The 23162-nt window shown below is 41.5% G+C and overlaps 1 long non-coding RNA gene across 1 annotated transcript; it reads right to left on the bottom strand.

The window, feature by feature from the left end:
* Positions 1-155: 155 nt before the first annotated feature.
* LOC122798929 lies at positions 156-22861 on the bottom strand. Its single transcript, XR_006364352.1, has 4 exons — positions 22692-22861; positions 14851-14977; positions 13724-13726; positions 156-167 (listed from the first exon to the last, which is right to left on the bottom strand). It is a non-coding gene; the product is annotated as an uncharacterized LOC122798929 (long non-coding RNA).
* Between the last annotated feature and the right edge of the window lie 301 nt (positions 22862-23162).

Genomic DNA, 23162 nt, shown 5'->3' with positions numbered 1-23162 from the left:
GGTAGTTCCCAGGATCCAAGGTGGATCCCCCTTGTGGAGTGGGATAACTGTAGCTGTGTGCCACTCAGTGGGCATGAAGCCTGAGGTAAGGCTATGATTAAACATAACAGTTAGGTGAGGTGCCAGTTCATTTTGTAGTTCATGTAGTACACAACCTGGGATGTCATCTGGTCCCATGGATACTGTATTCTTAGCTTTGGAGAGCGGTTTTTACCTGTTTGTCTGTTATTACCAGAATTTGGCAATCTTTTGGTATTGAGATAGGCCCTTAGGGGTGAGAGGGGGGGTGAAGTTGGCACTGAATCAATCTGCCAGGATATTGGCAATATCCTTGGGATCAATATTTTTAATGCCATTCTGTTGTAGCTCAGAGCAGATTTGAGCATTGCCATTTAGATTCTTGACATAGCTATAGAATGCCTTGTGGTTGTCTTTGGAATATTTGGCAATTTTATTTTCATAACTAGCTTTGGAAAATTTTATGAGGGATCTTAGCTTCTTACTGAGGCTGGTAAGGTAGTTTTTGCATCCTGGGATTTTTCTCTTTTCTGCAACAGTTTCTTCCTTTTGTTGTAAAATTTGTTAATGGCAGAGGACCACCATATTGGCTTCCTTTTTTTGGAGGAGAGCATCTTGGTTCTATTTGGGATGGCCCGATTCATGCACCAGTGGACGTGCTCATACAGTGCCCTAGTGTAGGATTCAGCAGTTGAACTTCCAGTTCCCATCTGCATTGGTGTCATGAGGTTTGTCACTTCTGACTTGAGTAGCATGAAGCTGGCTTTGGAGAAGTTTTTTTACAGAGGTTTCCTTACTGTGGGGTGGGGGAGGGATGTGGATGTCAAGGGTGATTAGCTTATGGTCAGACCTGACCAACGTAGGGGTGACCATGGTTGTGAAGCATCGATTTCCCATGTTGGTAATGACCAGGTCTAGGATATTGGAGCCCCTGGTGGGACTATAGATTAATTGATCCAGGGCATTGGAATTTATGAATTCCAAGAACTGTTGGGCAAAGGTGTGTGTACACAAGTAGTTTTCCCAGTTAATGGCAGGGTAGTTGAAATCACCCAGTATTAGGGTGTTTGGTTGTATCTTAACATTTTCCAGTATGTTTAGAAAGGTGTAGTGAGAATCTTGGGGCATGGTGAGGGATCTGTAGCAAGCTACATTTTGGACTGCAGTCCTACCTAGTGGTAGTTGCACCTGGAGAATTTCAGATGCACCTGGAGAATTTCAAATGCATTGTGTTGTGCAACTAGCCTGGTGTCATGAATATCCTTGATGAATATGAACGTTCCTCCACCTTTAGTGCTTTGGTCCTGGTTTGGTGGCCGAAAAGTGTGGTACGAGTTGTAGCCTGGTACTGCAGGGGTGCTCTCTGGAGCCTTGAACCAGGTCTCAGTTACTGCAAGATATCAATGTTCTCCGTTTTTAGGAGTGCCTTGAGAGTGCATTTTGAGGTTTAGACTTCTAACATTGAGTAGCATTACCTTCCAATTTTGCATGCATGTACCTGTTATGGTGGTGGTTTTGTCCTTTGAACTTTGCCTAAAAAAGGCACTATAGAGTTGGCAAGAGCCTTAGCCAGTAACCTGAATCCCAGGGGCAACAGGTGCAGACCATCTTTGGCAAAGCATTGTGGTCTGTCAATCATGTCGTCCCAGGCAGACAGATACTGGATCCGCTTTGAATGACACCAGAAGCTTAGCCAATTGTTGAAGTCAATAATTTTGTCCTTATACTCTGGTATCATTCTGGGCAAAGGCAGGATGCTACTCAGGGCTAGGGTCATACCTGCCTGGGCCACATGATCTGGGAGCTCTTCCACGTCTCTTTTCATGTAGTCCAGGGAGGTACATCTCAAGTCATTCACTCCAACATGGACAATAAGATCATCATAGTGCAGTACCACAGATATCACAGTAATGATCCTTTGGAACATGGCAGAGATATGACCAATACATGTGGACAGTCTCTGGTCAGTCCAGAGGTATACACAGAACCCCTTAGTGCAAGACGTGTGGACCAAGCCTGACAAAGTGGATGTTTACAGCTATGTAAATGGGGATATCATGAAAATACTGGAATAGATAAGCTCACACAGTTTATGCATTCACACACTCCTGTCTATCCTGACACATAATAACCAGATGAGCAGAGGTCACAAGCCCACATACTACCCACTAGCTAGTGACATACATCTGTACAGCATCCCACTGGTTTGTCAGAAATACACAACAGTTATGATGGCCCGGCAACAGTACATCTGACAAATATCTGGACATAACATCACACTGGGTAAGTACACTGAGCTGCTAGGCATGTCACAAAGCACTGTGCAAACTACAGGCAGACTGCCACAACATTAGCCTACATTTCTTATGGGGGAATACACATGTACCTGCAAATATAGCAGGCTCTACAGACATGTAACAGACACCTGTGTGAAAGCGTATATCCACAACCAATCTGAACACAGCCACAGTCACATATGATAAGCATGCTTAATATTACAGTACATGGACTGTGTGATCAACACCATCCTCATATGTGCCCCTCACATACTAACCCTACATATATTGGGCCAATACACAGTGTATTCTGATGTCTGATTGCGGTATTGGACATGTGTCGGTTTGGCCCTACAAACATGTACGCCGATAGGGTACCATACACTGGAGAAGCATGCAACATCAGACAGAACAGGGCCAAGAACAATGACATCTACCACAGTCTGTACACAGGCCAAGGTACACATTCACAATACACACTCTGTCGCCAATCACCATAAGTACACAGACCGCACTACTGTACACACTACAACAGAATGTTCACGGTTTGTCCTCAAATATAAGCCCTACTGTACATAACATGTATAGCAGTCTGATATCTCACTGGCTTGTTATCAGGTATGATGTCAGTAAATAATGATGTACTGAACATATGCACCTCCTACTGCATGACACATGTACAAAAGTTGACAGAGTTGTGGCTTGAGGCACAAACACAGGGCCAATATTGACATGTTGCTGTGATAAACCCATATATTTACTGGTGTAACAGGGTTTGTTGTGACATATCTCTTCTGAGGGATATGAAGTCAGTAACACACATGGATGTCACCATGTACTGACTGCAATCCTCAGAGTATGCTACTGCATATCTAAAGATAGTAAATGTGTGAGTAACACAACACATGTAAGAGTCCAAACACTGGCCAGTCTGCAGATAGCCCAACAGGTGGGAGTTTCCCCAACTACATAACACTGTCATGACAGGTATTAAATCATGGAGACCAGCCATATACATACAATCTCTGTTAAACCAACATTACTTCAAACATAGAAGAGCAAGACTTACATCCTGTCCTCATGTCTGGAACATCCCTAACCTGTTTGTTGGCCTGTCTCCACAGTGTATGTTGTAAGAGGTACATCCCACTACCCTCTGTGATGCTGTTTGCCAAAGGCCGACATGAAGTCCTACACTCCTGCTCATAGTTAATGAAAAGGGCCAGCACCCACATGATGTTCCTAGTTATAGGAGTGTGTTTCCATGTGATTGGCTATGGGAATGTTACCACAGCTGTTCCACATGCAATCAGCTAGTGGGGGACTGCAATTCGTGCACAGGCCATCAGCTGATCATGAGCATCACTTACAAAACACAAGCTGCTGCCTAAGCAAAGCAGGTGTACTTCTCCATACCCACCAGAGAGGGAGTGAGAGAGACAGAGACAAAGAAAGGAAGGGGTAGGAGAGTAAGATCTAAGCATGTTTGTGTCACACACTTACCAGTACGGGGTTTCAAACCCCTGCTTATGTATTGCTATTACATATTATGCAGTTATTGCATGCGCCATAGAGCTTACATGTTGGAGAGCTGTCTAAAGGTATATTTGAAGGTGAGTGACATCAGTAACAGTGATAAAGGAGGGAGAAGGTAAGTGTAGTACATGTGCCCGTCCACAAAAAGAGGTGTCAAGGATGACACAGCCACACCCTCTCAGGGACTCACACACATTATCGCAGTTGGAAGGGTCCTAACTAACAAGTTTGCTACATTACAGTACTAAGCAGGTATCACATGCACCACATAGGTTATCAGGCTGATATATGGGCAAAGGGTATGTCAAGGTGACTGACATCAGAAGGCATTGCTTCAGTAAGGCAATGGAGGTGTAGTGAGTATGAATGGCTTCCAAATCATTAATCTCCACACACACGCACAGACACAAATTTGCCAATACTGACATGCATGGGTTCACTGCTTCACAGGTGTGTAGTAGCTGACTGTGCTTTGCCAGAAGGCTGTATAAGGCTAGGCAAAGTGTATACCTTGGCATCAGGCCACATGACAATGGTCTGCAGTGTGGCTCAGCGGTGTAGTCCCTGGATTGGCCCACACAGGTGGGTACTGTATTCACCATCCACTCACCTGGGTTGCTATTGGAGGTGGCCAGTGCTGTGCAATGCATGCCATGTATGTGTTCTATATTCCATAACATGGATGATGTCTGTGATCTGCACATGTCCCACATGCATGTTCTGTGACATGTGGAAGTATACCTGGGTGTCTGAGGCATGTTGTGTGGACAGATTGTTAACATCTGATGTAGCATCCCTGACCTCGTGGTGAGAACCGGAAATGGAACGGAGGTTGATCCTGTACCTGCATTGACAACATGATACAGGTATTCACTGGTGTTAGTGGCATCTGTCCATACAGGGCATGTGTATAAGGCATGGTATTTCATTTGTAGGTTACATTTGCTGACTCTACAGTTGTTGCAGGCATCCAGTGGGGAACATAGCAAAGGACCATTGTAAGCAATTATTTGCCTATTGCAGGGATGGAACAGGGTTGCCATGTCCTCTGTAGTCCACTGCAATCACACAGCAGTTACTATCTGTGGGCAGTATGCAGGGAACTACCAACATAGTGGTTGTTGCCTAGCCAAGTGTGTTTGTGTATGTGACATGGGTGGAGAGTGTTCTCTGGGTAATACAAGGGTTGCCTATATCGTTCCCCTATCCATAATGTCACATGTAGGGGTATGGATTGTCTACACCAGCCTCTCTGCTGTTTGACATCTGTTGTCCTTATAAGGTGGACATTGTGACATATAGTAGGTACTCGATATAAGAAATTTGCAAAACCCACCCCACAATGAGTCCTGCTACCTCCATACAGGATACTGATGACAAACGCATACACACACACACACACACACACACACACACACACACACACACACACACACACACACACACACACACAGTTGCCATGTCTGGGATTAGAACTCCTACCTAACTAGTACATCCCACTATAGCATTACAAAGTTATAGCACATGTCACGTAGCTTATAGGGCTACTCCTTTACCAAAGGTGTATTTCAAGGTGAATTACATCAGCAGGCTTGCCAAAGTAGGGCAATGGGGAGTGCAGTGTGTGTGCATGGGCCATAAACCATTCGTCTGGAAGCACACACACAACACTCAGTCACACACAGGTTTACATTTAACAGGAACGTGCATACAACTGCTAGATGAATAATGGCTTGTATAGTCATATTACACAGTTATCACAAGCACCACAGGCACTATAGTGCTGAGGGATACCAGAATCAAATGTCTACAGTGATTGACATTTGCACATCATGTGGTATTGGCCAATTGGATGTGTGCTGGGTGGGACAGGCCTCATGATGGGAAGCTCTTTGTCACTGTCTATCACTCTCTTCCCCACATCTATGTATGTGTATGTTTGAACTATTATAGTGTGTTGCCCTTGGATACGTGTGTGTATTCCTATCCAATGTGTGTGCAAAGCATGACTGGTGTGCAATGTAGAGTGTGTGCACAAACATATGTGACTGACAGATATGTATAGTCCACTGTTGTTGCCAGACATCGGCTTCATGTGTGGGAGCATGCCCATTATGACCTTCGGTACTGGATGTGTGAATCCATTCCAGGTAAGTTGTACTCCAGTGGAGGCATTTGTGTTCTACACCTACAGCTAGCAACCTGTTTCTGCAGGAAATCTGTAGATCAGTTGACAATATGGGGTCACAATGGGCAAAAGATAGCGGGATACTGTAACTAATTGTGTCTGTGCTGCTTCTGCTACATGGTTTTGGTGTTAGTAGAGATATTCAGACATATGGACTGTTTTACACTGTGATGTTTTATGTCATCAACTATTGACAGGTATACATATATGGTTTCAGTAATTTCCTGGGGAACACAAGATGAATGAAGCTGTGTCCAGTACTGTGGTCTGCAGCCTACATATCCTTGTACAATCATGCCATTCTGGAGGGGGAGCTGCAGACACTTGCTGATGGGTCTGTGTAAATGGTCCAGCACCTTGGTACTGTGGTGGCTGAGGATCCCATGCTTGTACATCCATTGATATGACAATATGGCCATATCCTGCTGTGCCATACCTCACAGCTGTACAGATTCACACAGATAACCCAGAAGGAGGGCTCATATTTCTTGTCATTACTCCTTCACAATGTGGTTTACGAGCAGGTTTGTAGCCACCCATTCCTGTGTTTGCAGGCAGGGATAGTATGTGCTCACATGAGTTTCAGACTTCACACACTCCATGGCGTCCATGCTTCTACCCCCCCCCCCCCGTTATTCTATCCTCTTCCGAACATTATGCAAACGTTATCTGACAAGTATCCCTATAGTTATAACTTCATACCAGCAGTATTTAGGGGTTGGTCCACACTTCATGCAGTAGGACATGGTGGACAGGCTACTGGGATTTGTCAACATGGCCTTGCATTTGTGTTCTGTGGACTGTGTTATGTTGTTTTTTGGGAGTCCATGAGATAACATACATTGGCAGTACTTAGAAGATATGAAGATAAATATAAGGGAAAAGCACAAAATAAACAATTTACTGAGGACCCAAAAATGTTTTATAGAGAACTGGGAAATAAGGTAAAAGGAATTGATAGACCGCCAAAAAAAGAGGAAGTGGATACATTTTGGAGAAGTATCTATGAAGATCCTGTGGAACATAACAAAGATGCTAAATGGATAGAAGAAGTAAAAGAAAGAATAAGAAGTTTAAAGGTACAGGATATGAAATGGGATGAAATAACAGCCAGAGAGATTGAAATAAAGTTGAGAAAAGCCTCTAACTGGAAAACCCCAGGCCCAGATGCAGTACCTAACTTTTGGTTTACCATATTAACTTCTTTGCATGAGGATTTAGCCATGAGTAAGAACTACTTATATGCTCACCCTGAACAGACACCGCACTGGTTAACAACATGAAAAACAATGCTCTTACTTAAGAGTGAACCTGCAAGCTACCCTAAAAATTATAGACCAATAACTTGTCTTCCGACGACGTACAAAATATACACGGGAATTGACGCAGATAGAGTTTACAGTCATTTAGAAGAAAACTCAATTATGGCAGTAGAACAAAAGGGCAATAAAAGAAAGTCCTATGGAACAAAGAATAATTTGTTGTTAAAGTTATAGTGGAGAATTGTAAGAAGAGGAAGAACCTAATGGCATGGACTGACTACAAAAAAGCATTTGATAGTATCCCACATTCTTGGATAAGAGTGCTTAAAAATGTATAAGATACACCCTACACTACACTGAGTGACTACATTACAGTAACCATGAAACAGTAGCAGACCACTTTGCAATTAAGCCATGATAAAGGACAGATTATTATCCCAGGGATAAAAATTCAAAGGGGGATAATTCCAGGGTGACTCTCTGTCACCCTTGCTATTCTGCCTTGCCATTAACCCATTAAGCTGTCTACTTAATCGCTTAGGCCATGACTATAATTTGGCTTCTATAAAACAACAAAGTCTAATAACTTCTCATCTTCTCTTTGTCAATGATTTAAAATTGTATAGCTCATCAAATGAGGAACTGAAAGCATAGCTGCAGGTTGTCAAAACTTTTTTCAGATGATATTGGAATGTCATTTGGTCTTGATAAATGTGCAAAAGCAACCTTTAAAAAAGGAAAATTGCAGCACCAGGAAAAAATTAGTTTGGGACAAGAATGTGATATAAAAGAACTTGAGCAAGAGGGGGTGTATAAATACTTGGGAAATGATGAAGGATCAGCAATAAAACATGAACAAATGTGAATAAAGCTTGGTAAGGAGTACTTTAGAAAACTTAAATTAATCCCAAAAACATCATTGACACCTAGGAACAAGATCCAAGCTATAAATCAATTTGCTCTTCCTGACCTAACTTAGTTTTGGAGTGATTGACTGGCCCCAAAAAGTGTTGGATAGATTGGATATTAAAACAAGAAAGATTCTTCATGCTCACCAAATGATTTATAAAAATCAGTGTATACCAAGATTATATATTACCCATTCTGAAGGAGGGATGAGCCTCCTTGAAACTGATTACATGTACAGATCTGCAATCGTGGGACTCCACACATATCTACTAACCTCACAAGATCTAAATGTGGTGAAAGTTTTGAAACATGAGAGAATAAATCTAAGATGACATCTCTGCTTAATTTGACAGAAGCATATAGACGTCAAGCAGGAATGGAAATTATACCAGAAGTAGATAAAAAACAGGCAGTAACTGAATGTGCTAAAAAACAAAAGAAAGAATATAAGGTGAAGGACCAGGTGAGAAGATATGAAATGTGGAAAAAACATAAATATAGTTGCAAGTATAGAAAACGTCTGGAAGAGCCTCATGTAGGAATGGTTAAAGGAGAGGTGAATTTACATCAAAAAATGAAAGGTTAATATTGGCAGCCTAAGATAGTGGGCTACATACACGCTGGTTTACTAAGTCCATTGAACATGTGGGAGAAACAGACATATGTAGGTTCTGTGGAACCAAATTGGAAACAGTCACACACCTTATTGCTGGTTGCAACTCTCTAATGGTAGAGGGACTGTATACTGAAAGGCATAATAATGTGGCGAGATTGTTACACTGGAGATTGTGCAAACATTATGGTATCGAAGTGGCTGAAAAACACTGGAAACATGAGCCACAGAGACTCATAGAAAATGAGGAAGTTTACATCACATAGGGTCACCGAATACCAACAGTCCAAAAGATAGATGCTAGAAAACCGGATATGGTGGTCCAAGAAAAGAAGACAAAAGTAGCATTGATCTCACCACACCTAGTGACTACAGTGTCTTGCGTACAGAGAGACACAAAGTCATAAAATAGCTCTTGTTTCTGCCTGCAGATCGAAGTATGTGGAAGAAAGATACCCAGACAGTTCCAATAGTAGGAGCAACTGGTCTTATAAAAAAAATTTACAATCCTATTTAGATATGTTACCAATTCATGTAACACCGTACGAATTGCAGAAGGAGTCATTACTGGGCACATTGCGGGTGCTGCGAAGAGCACTTTTGGCTAACATCAAAGAGTGAAACAATACTAATTTCATGAACTTTAATCGTACTTTGACTTAGGAATGGGGTCCATTCCCGTCATGGTATTAGAAACCCAAAAGACTTGGAGAAATTCAAAATGGCAGTACGAGTGAGACACAGGCCTTTGACAGAGGACTGTAGGGCATTTGTTAGTGATGCAGGCCATCTGTAGCAGGCCGGTGCAGTGTGTCATTCCTACAGTCCCAGGCTGCAAGCTACTATATTCCCCTGGGGTGACAGGGTAGATGTGCAAGGTGTTAATGTCAATAGTTTCTGTCCTTATCGATCTATTGGTGTGGATGCTGGCAGGGTGCTGCTTACAGCTAGGGACACACCTGCATGGGACACCTCTTCAGCATGCTGCATTCTGCGGCTATTCACATACAGAGGTGGGGGTCATATTGTACTCATTCCCAACAGCAGGGATATGACCTGTGAGGTACCTGTGGCTGATAGTGGGGTGAGCTGGGTGCATGTGTGCTATGGAAGCTACCTGCAGCTGACTCACAGATAGTGGGGCATTCCGCTTAAGGAGGCTTGTGCAGGGATATCAGCAGTTGCTCAGTACTTCATACCTGTGCCTTTTATGGTCTGCCAGTGTTTGGCCAGACTACATCAGTATTCCATACTACACAGCCAACTAATGTGCTGCTAACCTGTATGCACATTTCCAAAGGTGTGTCCATTTGACAGTAACGTTTTATACACTCTCTGTCTAGAGTACTACCACCTGTGTACGATTTGTATGTCTGGGCCCAAATTCATGACATGTCCATCTTTCAGATGGTGACAGATATTACATCCGAACAATTAGTATGGATTACTGCTGGATTGTGTCTTGCTGGGATGCATTGTGTTTGGCACTGCAGTTATGAGAACTTGGCCCTGTCATCGACAGTACTGGCCCTTGGCCACCAGGACACAACCCTCTATACCTACATGCTGACCACTTTCATACAATATACAACACACAACAACCTAACACACAGAGCCCTGCATATTGTACATGTGCTACAAACTATCCTGCTACTTTGGCCAGCTTAGGTAATCTGTGCTCCACTGTTATTATACCTACATGTACATGTTACTACAGTTCTACATAGGATTGGGGGGCACACCTGACACTTGTACACATTTGCTATGACTGTACTGGTATTTCAGGTACTCCATTTCATTCTGTATTCTAACCTGTCATGCTGACTAGAGGCATATCAGTGTACTACAGTTCTTAGGTTTTATTGACCTACATTTCAGTTTCAGACTTCTTACCCTTCAAAACTAACATCCCACTGCCTGACCTGTTGTAGTCTGTCTGTGCAAGTCTGGAGGGGGGGGGGTTGTTTTCCATAGCCATCAATCAGAGGCCTTAGCACAGCCTTTCTTTGTGTTTGTCTACACCTGTCCTGCTGGCTGAGACTGTTGTTGGGTATGTGGGCCTCCCTGACTGGCATGTGTGTGTCCTATGGACACACATCTGGCCCACCACATGTCCTGCAGTGGGTTTTGTCACCCTGTCTAGTACTGCCTATTATGTTGACACCAGTATTTGTTAAGGATTTCATGCTGCTGATATAGGTGTCTACTATCTGCTGCTATCCCATTCAGCCACCCGATTCCCTAACATGCTCACATCCATACCATAGATACAGGTAGCAATTCAGCAATTGATAGTGAGTGTGACATACCTTGTGCCTGTGCCAGTATTGAGGATGGTGCTGGAGGGCTGGCTATGTCGGATGCACATAGTATACTCCCTAGGGTCTATAATAGAACATCAAAGTTTCAAACCTTCGAATGTTCTAATATCTAACCCTATTCAGCAAAAGCTGAAAATATTGAAACAGAAAACCAAATTTTTTCCTAGGGAAAGAATTAGGTTGTCCGTTTATGTTGCTTCGGTATTTTCAGCGCTGTGGTGGAAAGTTATGGGTCGGGTTCAGGTAAGTGTGCGATTGAGTGTGGGTTAGGTATGTGTGCGATTGTGTGGACGTGAAGGTTAGGATGGGTTAGGTGAGTTAGGGTTAGGGCACGGGTCAGGTAAGTATGCGATTGTGTGGACATGAGGGTTAGGGCGGGGTAGGTGAGTTAGGATTAGGGTGCTGGTGAGGTGAGTGTGCGATAGTGACGGACCTTAGAGTTAGGGTTTGGGTTAAGGTAAGTGGATAGTTAGTGGTGTGTGTATAGTCTAGTGTAGGGCTAGGTGTAAGATTGTAGGTGTATGTGTGTGGATTGCTGTTTGGTGTGCTTGTGATGTGTGTATGTGTTTTGGAACAGCAATTTTTTTTCCCTAGGAAACTTCAATGTTCTAATATAGACCCTACTCCCTATACATGGTTAAGCACAGGTAGTGTGTCATGTTTGGCATCCCTTTTACTGTTTGTGCGAGTTGGAGTGAGGTGTCAGTCCCTGGGTTCCTACCATGTCAGTATATGTGCTATGCATTGCCTCTTTGCCAAGGCCTGGGCATACTGGGCACACCTCCTTCTGCCTACTGGGGCAGGCTCAGGTTGTCCTCCTCCGAGTCACTCTGTGCCTGTGCTGGCCTTGGCAATGGTGGGGGGCTGTATGGCCCTGCCCCATGCTGTTCCTGCTGCAGCTGTTTCCACAGAATCATATTGTGTATATGCACATACAATGACAGTTGGGTACATGTAGCTGGTGAGTACTGCAAGGCCCCACCAGATATGTCCAGGCATCGGAACCGTGACTTGAGCATCCCAAACACATGTTCTATTATGATTCTGGTCTGTGCGTTTGCCTCATTATGGAGTTCTTGTTCGGGTGTGTGCGCATTTCTGATGGGTGTCATCAGCCACGGCTCCAGTGCGTAACCAGCATCCCCCATTAGGTGGCCATATGGGATGTCCCCATTGGGAAATCTCTGGTACAGATGTGTCATATGCCAGATGTGGTAGTTGTGATAGCTTCCAGGGCTGCCAGCACACACATTCATTACAATGCCCTGGGCATCGCACATGACCTGGCAGTTGATGGAGGGGAAGCCCTTGCGGTTTATGTAGATTCTACCCTGCTCACCAGGTGGTGCTTTGATGTGTATGTGCATGCATTCTATAGCACCCAATACCTCAGGTTATTCTGCTATTTGGTGGAAGAGATGCATATCAATGCCTCACGGGTGTTGAGGAAATATATGTGCTCACCGGCATGTGCTGACGTGGCATCCAGGAACTGGTGGAGTACCCTGGATGCTAATGCCTGTGAGATCCCCATGATATCCCCAGTTGGCCTTTGGAAAGTATCTGTGGCTAGTATTCTTAGGCCTACACATACTTTGGTATCCACTAAGATAGGTTTTCCCCTGTTGGTTCTGTGTGTGAGGCGTGGCCAGCACAGCTCAACAATTTGCTGTAGGAGGTCCCTGTCCACCCTATAGTGCTCCACTATCTCCAGCTCATGTAGCCCCTGTAAGTTACCCTGGGTCTGTAAACTCTTCTCCTTCTCCTCACTGTGGTTTGGTTGCCAGCATTCTCATCCTCACCACCCTCAGCCTCTTCCACATGTTGATTTATGAAAGCAAAAGCAGCCCCTATCATTTTTTTTGCTTTTGTTAGGTAAAATGTCCCCGTTTGTGTACACCGGTGGTGTAGAGTTTGTGAGGGAAAAACCAGAGAGAAAGGTGTTTGCATACTTTACAGAAGTGTGCCGGGCTAGGCTGCTGCCTGTGTAATTGGCCGATTCTGATACATTTCACCTGCCAGCTATGTTAGTTCTCCTTGATCACCTTCTTACTGCCGTTTCCCCTTCCCATTGCCTTCCTGTTTAAGCCCAGAGGTACGCCGTGCAAACCCAGTGCTCAGATGTGAACGGAGCTGCTATTTCCTGGTTTAATTTTTTTTTTTTTTTAAACCCAGTGCGCGGCGTGCACACCTATTTAGGCAATGTAAGGACGGCTAGGCAGATTCAGACACACCCCCTTCCTTATCTCTGCTAAGATAAGGGCAAACCCAAGCCACAGAGCTCTAATACATTTACAGTATGCCTGACACAACCCTCTATGATGTCAGCTAACTCTTAGGCTTGCACCATGGTATTCCTGCACCTACACGGCTAGGTGCTGGATAGCAATGAGGGGGAAATCTGCGATTTAGTATCATTCTCCTCACTTGCATAGAATTGACTGCTAATGCCTAGTTACAAGTCTGACACTGACCCTTCCCCCTTAGCAACCACTATTCAGTGGCCTTGTTGTCTTCTGCCTGCCATTGACTATAATAGCAAAATTGTGATTTTTTTTTTCAACGTTTTACTTTTATATTCAGTTCTATCCCATTTGCACACCCTGCTTAAAAGGCCAAAATCGGCCAAAAAAAAAAAGTAAAAATTATTTTTTGTTATTTTGAACCTATTTTCCATGCCAATGGCCATATATTTGGCCATTGGCATGCCTTCCACATTACATACACCCAAGGTTGGGCACCGTAAAAATCCACTGCCAATCATTAGCGGACCGGAGTTCTGCTGTGGCGAACCCTAATCGAGAAAAGCCAAAAGGCATTACTATTTGGAGCTGTCATGGCTTCGTTTTGTAGTTTGCAGAAATGTACTTGGTTACTAGCCGAAGACATTTTTGCAGGTTACACTACTCCTGCACAGATGGCTGCCAGCTTCCTGGTTTGCTAATTCACCTCATTTGCATGGTTTTCACCTGCAAATGGGGTAATTAGCATACAGGAGCTGTATCCATGCAGGAGCTGTGTCCGTGTGGGAATAGTACAGGAGCGCTCGTGCATGTCCCAGCAGCTTGTTCCTGATCCCTCAGTTGCCATATTGCCTCCAGCAGCTCTTGCACTATCCCTGCACGCCGTGCAGAGCTTGCTGAATCCCGGGGTTTGTTTTTGACTGTGATTTGTTTCCTGAAGAAGTCTGTTGATGAAAGCATATTAAAAGTGTTGGACGCTAAAGCTGCTGTTTTATTCATCATTTTCCATTTCCCTTGTGGCAGCTGTGTTTGTTTTGGTAGGAGTTTTATTTATTGCCACTTTAGTGTGGCCTGGTTTGTGTTTTTAGTATGAAAAAAACAGATACAATTTAAGAAGCACACAGAATTTTAATACTCAGAACCAAACCAACATTTCAACAAATCCTTGTACTGATTTTATGATTTCAAAATGCACAACATTCTTACATGTATGTGTACCTCGTCAAGAAAGGGTGCAGCTCTAAGAATGATGTCTTGCCTGTGTAATGTTGCCAAATGGTTCACTGCATTATCATGTTACTGAATGAATCCTTTGTAAAGTACACCAGTTTATCATTTAAGACTTAATACTATACCACAAAGAAATATGAATAACATGAATGCTGCACTGCAGAGATATATGAATAACATGTGAATGCTGCACTGCAGAGATATATGAATAATATCTGAATCTGTATAAAGATACGACTCTGAGAATTCCTTACCGACATCTATCATGTGATCGAAGTTCTGCACCATCACTTCCTGGTGTAGCTTCTTCTCCTTTTCACTCAGCATCTCCCACTCCTCCCTTGAAAATTCAACAGCAACATCTTCAAAACTTTCTGGCACCTGAAAACACAAATAATTTATTTGTTCTGCAGTTCACTGTATAAACTGATGACATTACTTTGTTTCATCAAGCATTTTAACAACTGTGTCAAAACTGATTAAGGTGTCTTGGTTACCAATCCGCTAAAAATAATTAATTTCCTTTCTTCCTATTTAGTGATGGTTTGTGAAAATGCAGATTCAGGAGTGAATTTATAACAAGAATGATAAGATGTTCTCATTTACTCCCAATATAACAATTTATATGCAAGTATAAAAACCAATACAAGCCATGCTAACATTTCTGTAACAAATGTGCATTTATAAAATGGATAATGGACAGTGACCAATAAGACTGTTATTTACCCATGCATCAATTCCACTGTACTGCATAACAAGCAATTAGTACAGGCTACATAGACTACACATTTAGTCATAAGATGCCATCTTCTTCACAGCCTTCAAAATCTCACCATCAACAACATGCATTCCAAGAACACTGTAGTTAACGTCAACATAACTTTAACAGGAAAAGATAGGAAATACCTTCAAAATGGGGAAAAGATGCACACAAGAGCCAGTAAAACTTAAAACAAATGATTATACACACACACACACACACACACACACACACACACACACACACACACACACACTACAGACAGATAGATAGCTATAGATATAGACATAGATATAGCAATATATGTTAGTGAATAATGACTGAACCAGGGAACTCTACAGAGGAGTGTGCGTCAGAGAGTCTGAGGTAGGAAGGCAGTCTGGAACAGACAGGTAAACCATTTCCATAGCAATTAATAAGTAACAGTTGTATCTAGAGCTATTATTATGGTGGCTACTTCTTGAAAAAGTAGATTTCCCATCACCCAGGTCAACAGAGGATAAGATGGAGAAGTTCTAAATAAAAGACTAAGGCAGACCTAGGAATAGGCAGAGAGATTTCCTAAGCCTTGGAGTTAAAAAGTGGAAGAGAGGTCTGTACTGCATGTAAGAGTTCTAAGGTGAAGGGGTTCACACTGCGTCAGCACTGCAAACACACTACAACGTTGCTTGGATTTGTCACAGTGCACAGAAAGAGAGAAGGACATAACCTCAGTACCCTAGTAGACTAACTGCTGTATAAAGTACTGTTTGATTTAATAACTGTTATCATTTGGCTAAAGAGATAAGTATAACATTTGATTATGGCTGGTTTATCAAATAACACTGCACTGACTGAAAGAAGCAAATTTTAATTGGTTTGAAACAAAGAAAATAAAACTTTATGTGCTGATACAACTTGAAGCTAAAGCCTCTTACTTACAGGCTGGATTGCTGAGCTAATTTCACATGAACTGATGAACCACAGTTGACAGAAGAATAGCTTTTTATCACTGCAATGTCTGAAATGTGTTATTCTAAAGGAGTCTAAGTTGGTTTTCCCCATAACAGAAAGGAATTTTATCCTTAAAGTTGCAGATAACATGCTGCAACCTGAGTGACAAGCTGAGTATTGAACAGTTAAACACTATGTCCATACAGAGATTTGTACTGGCCAAAGAAATCATTCCTGCAGTAAAAAAGGTTGCTTTCAAAGACATTTCAACACATTTGTGCCCATAAAGGGATTTCTTATGGGAAAATAATCTTTGTGACAGTGAGAATGGTTGACTTGAAGAATGTGAAACTGTGTTTTCCCCATTTACTGAACTTTTCCTGGGCAACCAAAACTTGGGTATACCTGCTTTTTTTCTGTTGGTGAACATTTTGCTATTATTATTATTGTCATGGGGAAATTACATAAGGTTTTTTTAATCTCTTAATAAAATTTTGTGCTTTTGTGCATTTTCAAGGACACCTAATGTCATTAAATTATCCTGTGTCAGCCTGACCTGTAATTGCAGTTAAGAAGCACAAATTAAACATGCAGAGGCACATAATATGCTACTGTCCAGTGCTGTCCACCAACCTAAAGTACACTTTGGAACTGTAGCTAGACCCTTGAGTAAAAAATGCAAATAAAAGTCTGTACATTCTGTCTGCAGATAACTGAAAAAAGGCAATCCCTATCATCAACAGAAAGGAATTTTTTCAGAGTGACCACACATCTACCGTCTCGTTAGCGGTTTTAGAAGAATGTCTATTGTTAACTGAAATAGCAAATTATAAGTCAGATGTGCATGTACCTAGGGCTAATATTAAGCCCTCACTGAGTATGTTTCTTTGCCTGCAAACAAATAGTAAATGTTAGCATCTGAAATGGTTTGTTTTAAATGTTCTAGAAAAGGGCACATAATAAAGTACTGCACAGATACTGACAACAATACTGAAGTTGTAAAAAAAAAAAAAAAAAAATGCTCATGCTAATAAAAAAGTTGTACTTACTTGAGAGAATTTTTAAGGAATATGATAACCAAACTAAAACACCTAACCAGCCGGAAGATCCGGGGCCAGTCTGAATGGTGGTACACCAAGATTTTACAAACTCCCCTTTGTTCTGGCATGGTACCCCAGTTTTTTTACAAAACCCAACACTTCATACTTCCCATTTTGTCTGTGTGCATTACTTATGGGGTTCTACAACAACCCTCGCACCTGTGCACCCCTTCAGTCTGTGCGCATCACTGCTGTGTGTTTGAACTATAACTTTCTAAACACTGTGGATGTTGTGCCCCAGGACTGATGGAACAATAACTCTCAAAACATACTACCATTCATTTCATTCTGTGCATATCACTGACCAAGGACTGATTTAACTATAACCCCAACATATACTCTCTTGCAGTTTGTGTATATCATTACCCAGGTTCCTATAATAACCTTCCTAACCAAATTCTCTCTTCGTCAATGTGCCTTGTTGTATGTAAGTGCATGTGTCTGCATGGCTGTAGTGAAAGGCAAATTTATCCATGTGACCATCTTATGTGTCTAAAAATAATCACATACCCATAGTCCCCTTTAGTTTTTATGTCATAACCAATATTTACACAAACATCTCACTATTCCTATTTCCCCTTAATTACCAGTGCATGCATGTAGGTATGACCATCACATATTTTTAAATTGACTCCCTATCTGTACTGCCCTTTAGCCTGATATGTACACTCCATTTTAGACTGAATAACTGAACTATGTAAGTAAGATACTCTGTGCTGCTGATGTACAGTTCACTGATGAGGCCTGACTTAATCTTCACCCAGTAACAATGTAACACTGTGTGTGTTCCAGAACTGTGCAAGGTACTCTGTGCTGCTGATGTACCGTTCACTGATAAGGCCTGACTTAACAATCCCCAGTAACAATGTAACACTATGTGTGTCCCAGAACTGTGTAAGTTACTCTGTGCTGCTCATGTACAGTTCACTGATGAGGCCTGACTTAATCTTCACCCAGTAACAATGTAACACGATGTGTGTCCCAGAACTGTGTAAGGTACTCTGTGCTGCTGATGTACAGTTCACTGGTGAGGCCTGACTTAATCTTCACCCAGTAACAATGTAACATTATGTGTGTTCCAGAACTGTGTAAGGTACTCTGTGCTGCTGATGTACAGGTCACTGCTGAGGCCAGACTTAATCTTCACCCAGTAACAATGTAACACTACGTGTGTCCCAGAACTGTGTAAGGTACTCTGTGCTGCTGCTGATGTACAGTTCACTGGTGAGGCCTGACTTAATCTTCACCCAGTAACAATGTAACACTATGTGTGTTCTAGAACTGTGTAAGGTACTCTGTGCTGCTGATGTACAGTTCACTGATGAGGCCTGACTTAACAATCCCCAGTAACAATGTAACACTGTGTGTGTCCCAGAACTGTGTAAGGTACTCTGTGCTGCTGATGTACAGGTCACTGGTGAAGCCTGACTTAACAATCCCCAGTAACAATGTAACACTATGTGTGTTCCAGAACTGTGTAAGGTAGTCTGTGCTGCTGATGTACAGGTCACTGGTGAGGCCTGACTTAACAATCCCCAGTAACAATGTAACACTATGTGTGTTCCAGAACTGTGTAAGGTACTCTGTGCTGCTGATGTACAGTTCACTGCTGAGGCCTGACTTAATCTTCACCCAGTAACAATGTAACACTACGTGTGTCCCAGAACTGTGTAAAGTACTCTAAGAAAGTCAGGCCTCATCGTGAACTACACAGCAGCAGGAGCAGCATAATCTCCCCACAGTAACAATTTATTTATTTATTTATTTATTTATTTATTTTATATTTGTTGACCGGGCTAGTCTAGCTGGATACATATCCATTTTCAGTAGAGGCCTGGGGAAAAAAGCTCCAAGCATGAGTAAATTATAACATTCAAACATTCAAAAAATGACTAGTTTCAATTACATAGCAAGACATACTAAGAAAAGTTATTAATTTGTGAACAATGTATGGTTTCATTAGAGTAGGTGTGAGAAATAATCAAGTATTAGTTCTTTAGTAGGTGTCATGTACAATCAGACAAGAGGTTACAGTATTTGAACATTAGCATCCCTTGAAAAATAAATCATTAAGTCAGCAAAACGAAGAGAATGGGAAGGAAAAGATTCAGGTAAAAAAGAGAGGGGGGGTCGTAATTATTCAAGAGTTGTAGGGGGGATTGTTCTGGAAGCAGGAGAGGAAAGGGGGAGGAGAAGAATGAAAAGTATGATTCAATCAGGCTTTGAGCAGGGCAAAGCCAATGTATTTGTAGGTGATCTCTGAGGTGTTTCTTAAAGATTGGTGCAGATGAGACAGAAGTGAGTGTACTAGGAAGTTTGTTCCAGATTCTACCCACAACATTAGAAAAGAGTGACTCACCCGCTTTGTTATTAGATAAACTGTTGGCAATAAGTAACTTATTAGAAGAGCGTAGTGTTGTAAGATTTTTATATGGGGAGATCAGATTAGAGAGGATATGAGTGTTAGTAGGATGGTGCAGGATTTTTTGTGCGATCACAAGTTGATTGTAATGTAGTTGTGTATGTAATGTAACATACAAACGACATGTCTGCATGTTACATACACAACATGTCTGCAATGTACACTATGTGTGCCCCAAAACTGTGTAAAGTACTTTAAGTAAGATGGTTAGGCCTTATCAATGAAATATACAGCAGTTGCATCTCCCCATTTCCTGTATTGACAGTACAGACACATTCCACGTCCTGTTTTCATGAGCTGTAGCCTCCTCCTATTGTGTCACTTCCTGTGTCAGCTGAAGCCTCACTCACCCTTGACTGTGTGCTCAGTCACTGAGTCTATGCTCAATATGCACAGCTTTTCCCTAGTCACTCCTTCTCCATACTTTATCACACATTACTGATTCCATGTTCATAGTCTGTGCAGAGGACATGACCCCTGTTGTTACTGGCACTCATTTCCATACAGACATATTCTCTGTAATATAGCATAGTCATTTACTACAATCTCTGTGCTGTTAGTCCTTCCTGACTGGCACCCTTAGAGTGACAGTCTGCAGGAATGGTACACTGCTCTAGCCATCAGGATCCATTCTTCAAATGTCCACAAAATTAATGGAAGTTTTTCTGCCTGATAACTGCCATATTCAGCCCACACTTGCTATGCAGAAACACTATTCAAGTACAAGTCTTGTGAAGGCTACAGCATTTATGGGAGGTGTTAAAGTATCAGCTAATGGATGTCCCAGTATCTCCACCAAACTGCCAAGAACCAGAGAGTGGAAATATACAGTTCTGGTACTCCGCACATGTCCACTGCCTTCAAACAGTCTACAAGTGTGCCATTGGATATTCTCCCAAACTTCTTACGCACCACTCCAACCCCATCCCCACCATGCAATGGCAAAACCAAAAACAATAAATGATATCTGTATAAAGAAACTCATGTCACACTGCAGCTCTCCTGTGTGCTTACATCCCTAGTTGTAAACTGTGACATTTACCTCATGTTCATTTACTATGTGGGGTAGACTGAGAAAAGGCTTACAGACAGAATATACTAATACACGTATGCTGAGAGAAAAATGACAGCAACAATGCTCTGTATAAACACGGTCCTGTTTGTATGAATTTCAATAAGTTTTGATTTTTGTGTTAGAGAAGGTTCTACATCAGGATAAGGGACATACCTCCCAACTGTCCAGATTTTCACAGAATGCCCAGATTTTTTGCTACATATTTTTGGTCTGTTCCTCATAAAATTTGCATGTTTCTGGCAAACCACTGGGGATTGAAGTCACTAAATAATGACAGACATTTAAGTTTCATACTTTATATCTTTCAGAAAATGCACGATAACACAAAAAACAGGTATTCTAGCAACTTTCTAGCAAGAGCAACATTTAAAATCTGTCCTTATTTGGGTTCTTTTTTCTCCCCATTATTTTTAGATTTGTCCAGATTACTTGCTCTAAGAGGTTGAGAGGTATGTCGGGTGGTGATTGGTAAAATAGTTTTCTGAAATACAAAATATTTTGGCAAATGGAATTAGCTGTTGATAGATCACCAGGGTTCAATGATTATGTGTCCATCAACTGTATTTTCAAAGAGAAACACAATAGGAGAAATAATCCTTACTGGTGGCTTTTGATCACATGACTTGTGTATTCTCTAAATGTTTCACTTCCTGTATACTTTGTTATTTTGATGAAGTCTTTTTATTTAGATGAAAGCATTCAATAAATGTTATGGTAAATTAGTCCTGTATGGTCAGATTATTTTTATTGGTTTCCCACATTTGAGTCTGGTTGGCTGTATTTCGCTTTTTGTTTTATTCTTTCTTTATTTTCCTTTTATTTATTTTATTATTTTTTTACAAAACATGTCAGCACTGTACATGACTCACTTAATGTTAAGCACATTACTGTTATCTTGGTGTAGCCAAGTAATCTGATCCAGAAGCTTCAGTCTCAGTGTTGTTAATGTTAACAATCAAAAGCTTGACTTTTAACAGTTATACCAGATGTTCATGTATTATTTACTGTATGAATCTATAAAGTCATAAAAATAGTTTCTCCCTTCCCATATTATAATCACCATTTTATACAATCTGCTTTAAGCTAAACAGTCTCTATTATTAAAAAAGGCAGAACTACGACTTACAAATATATGTGAGGAAACATAAAAAAAGAACTAAAGTCTAGGTGTTAATAAGCCTAACGTTAACATACCCATCTGTAATAGAAGATTTCCTGGGTAAATGTGTCAGGGGTCACCTGATCAAGCATCTAGTAAGCCCTATTTAAGTGTCACAACTTGTTGCTGAATTTGGACAGTCTCAACAATACAAAGTATGGCCCATGGAGCTAAGTAATTTGCTTGCCTGATTTTCTAGCACAATAAAAGTATATATTCATCAATAAATATATAAACAATTGAAATTGTTTTGATTGGCAAATAAAAACTCTTCTGATACGATAGAGGACAGAGTTCTATTTTGGTTTTCCTTTTTGTGATCCTTTGCAATGCTCCTTTAAAGCAAACATAATTATTCACAGCAAAGCAATTTCCAGTGAAGTTTTTAGTGCACTCTGCATCCTTTATCTCAAGCTTTAACAGCCTGGCTCTGTCCCCACCAACACAAACTGCTGAGATTAGAATCGAGAGCATGATGTTCGTTACAAATCAGGATCAGATGCATAGCAGAATGGATCTTTATTTTACAAAAGTTCCCTCTGCAGCTCCCTTCAGAAGAAAAGCCCCAAGAACACAAACTACACCATTCATAAATAAAAGTCCAGCTCTGACAAAAAGCAAGTTTTCTCATTAGCTCAGTTCTTACCTCCAGTTTCATGATGCAGTGCACTATTCAGGAAGTGAAGCAGCTACTGCTCGCATGAGATACAAACCAGAAGAATGATAAACAGACACACAAATCTAAGTATTTCTGTAATGTCTACACAAGAAACAAACCTCTCTAACTCAACTTTCTGCAGTTACTCACTTCCTGTTTTCCGGTGAAATATATCCCCCACAGTAGCAGGCACCCTGATTAATATTCATGACATAAAGCTGTGAGAATATAGAAGGAGGGAGGAGATTGTATAAATATTTAATGAGATGGGCTGGCTCATTCAGCTTTGACTTCACATTGCTAGTTGCTAGGAGTGACAAGTTTACTATGTGAATTTCTGCTGCAGGCAGAGTAAACCAAGGTCCATACATTTTCATTTTCTTGCGTAGTGCTTCTGTGTATCGTATTTTATGTGTGAGCTGCTCTATCAGATGCCATTTAATCTGATAATGTACCAAA

The sequence above is a fragment of the Protopterus annectens genome, chromosome 3.part1 (assembly GCF_019279795.1).
Source record: "Protopterus annectens isolate FY-2018-M chromosome 3.part1, PAN1.0, whole genome shotgun sequence".
Lineage (NCBI taxonomy): Eukaryota > Metazoa > Chordata > Ceratodontiformes > Protopteridae > Protopterus > Protopterus annectens.
The sequence above is the reverse complement of the archived record's forward strand: the minus strand, read 5'-3'. Positions and strand labels throughout refer to the sequence as shown.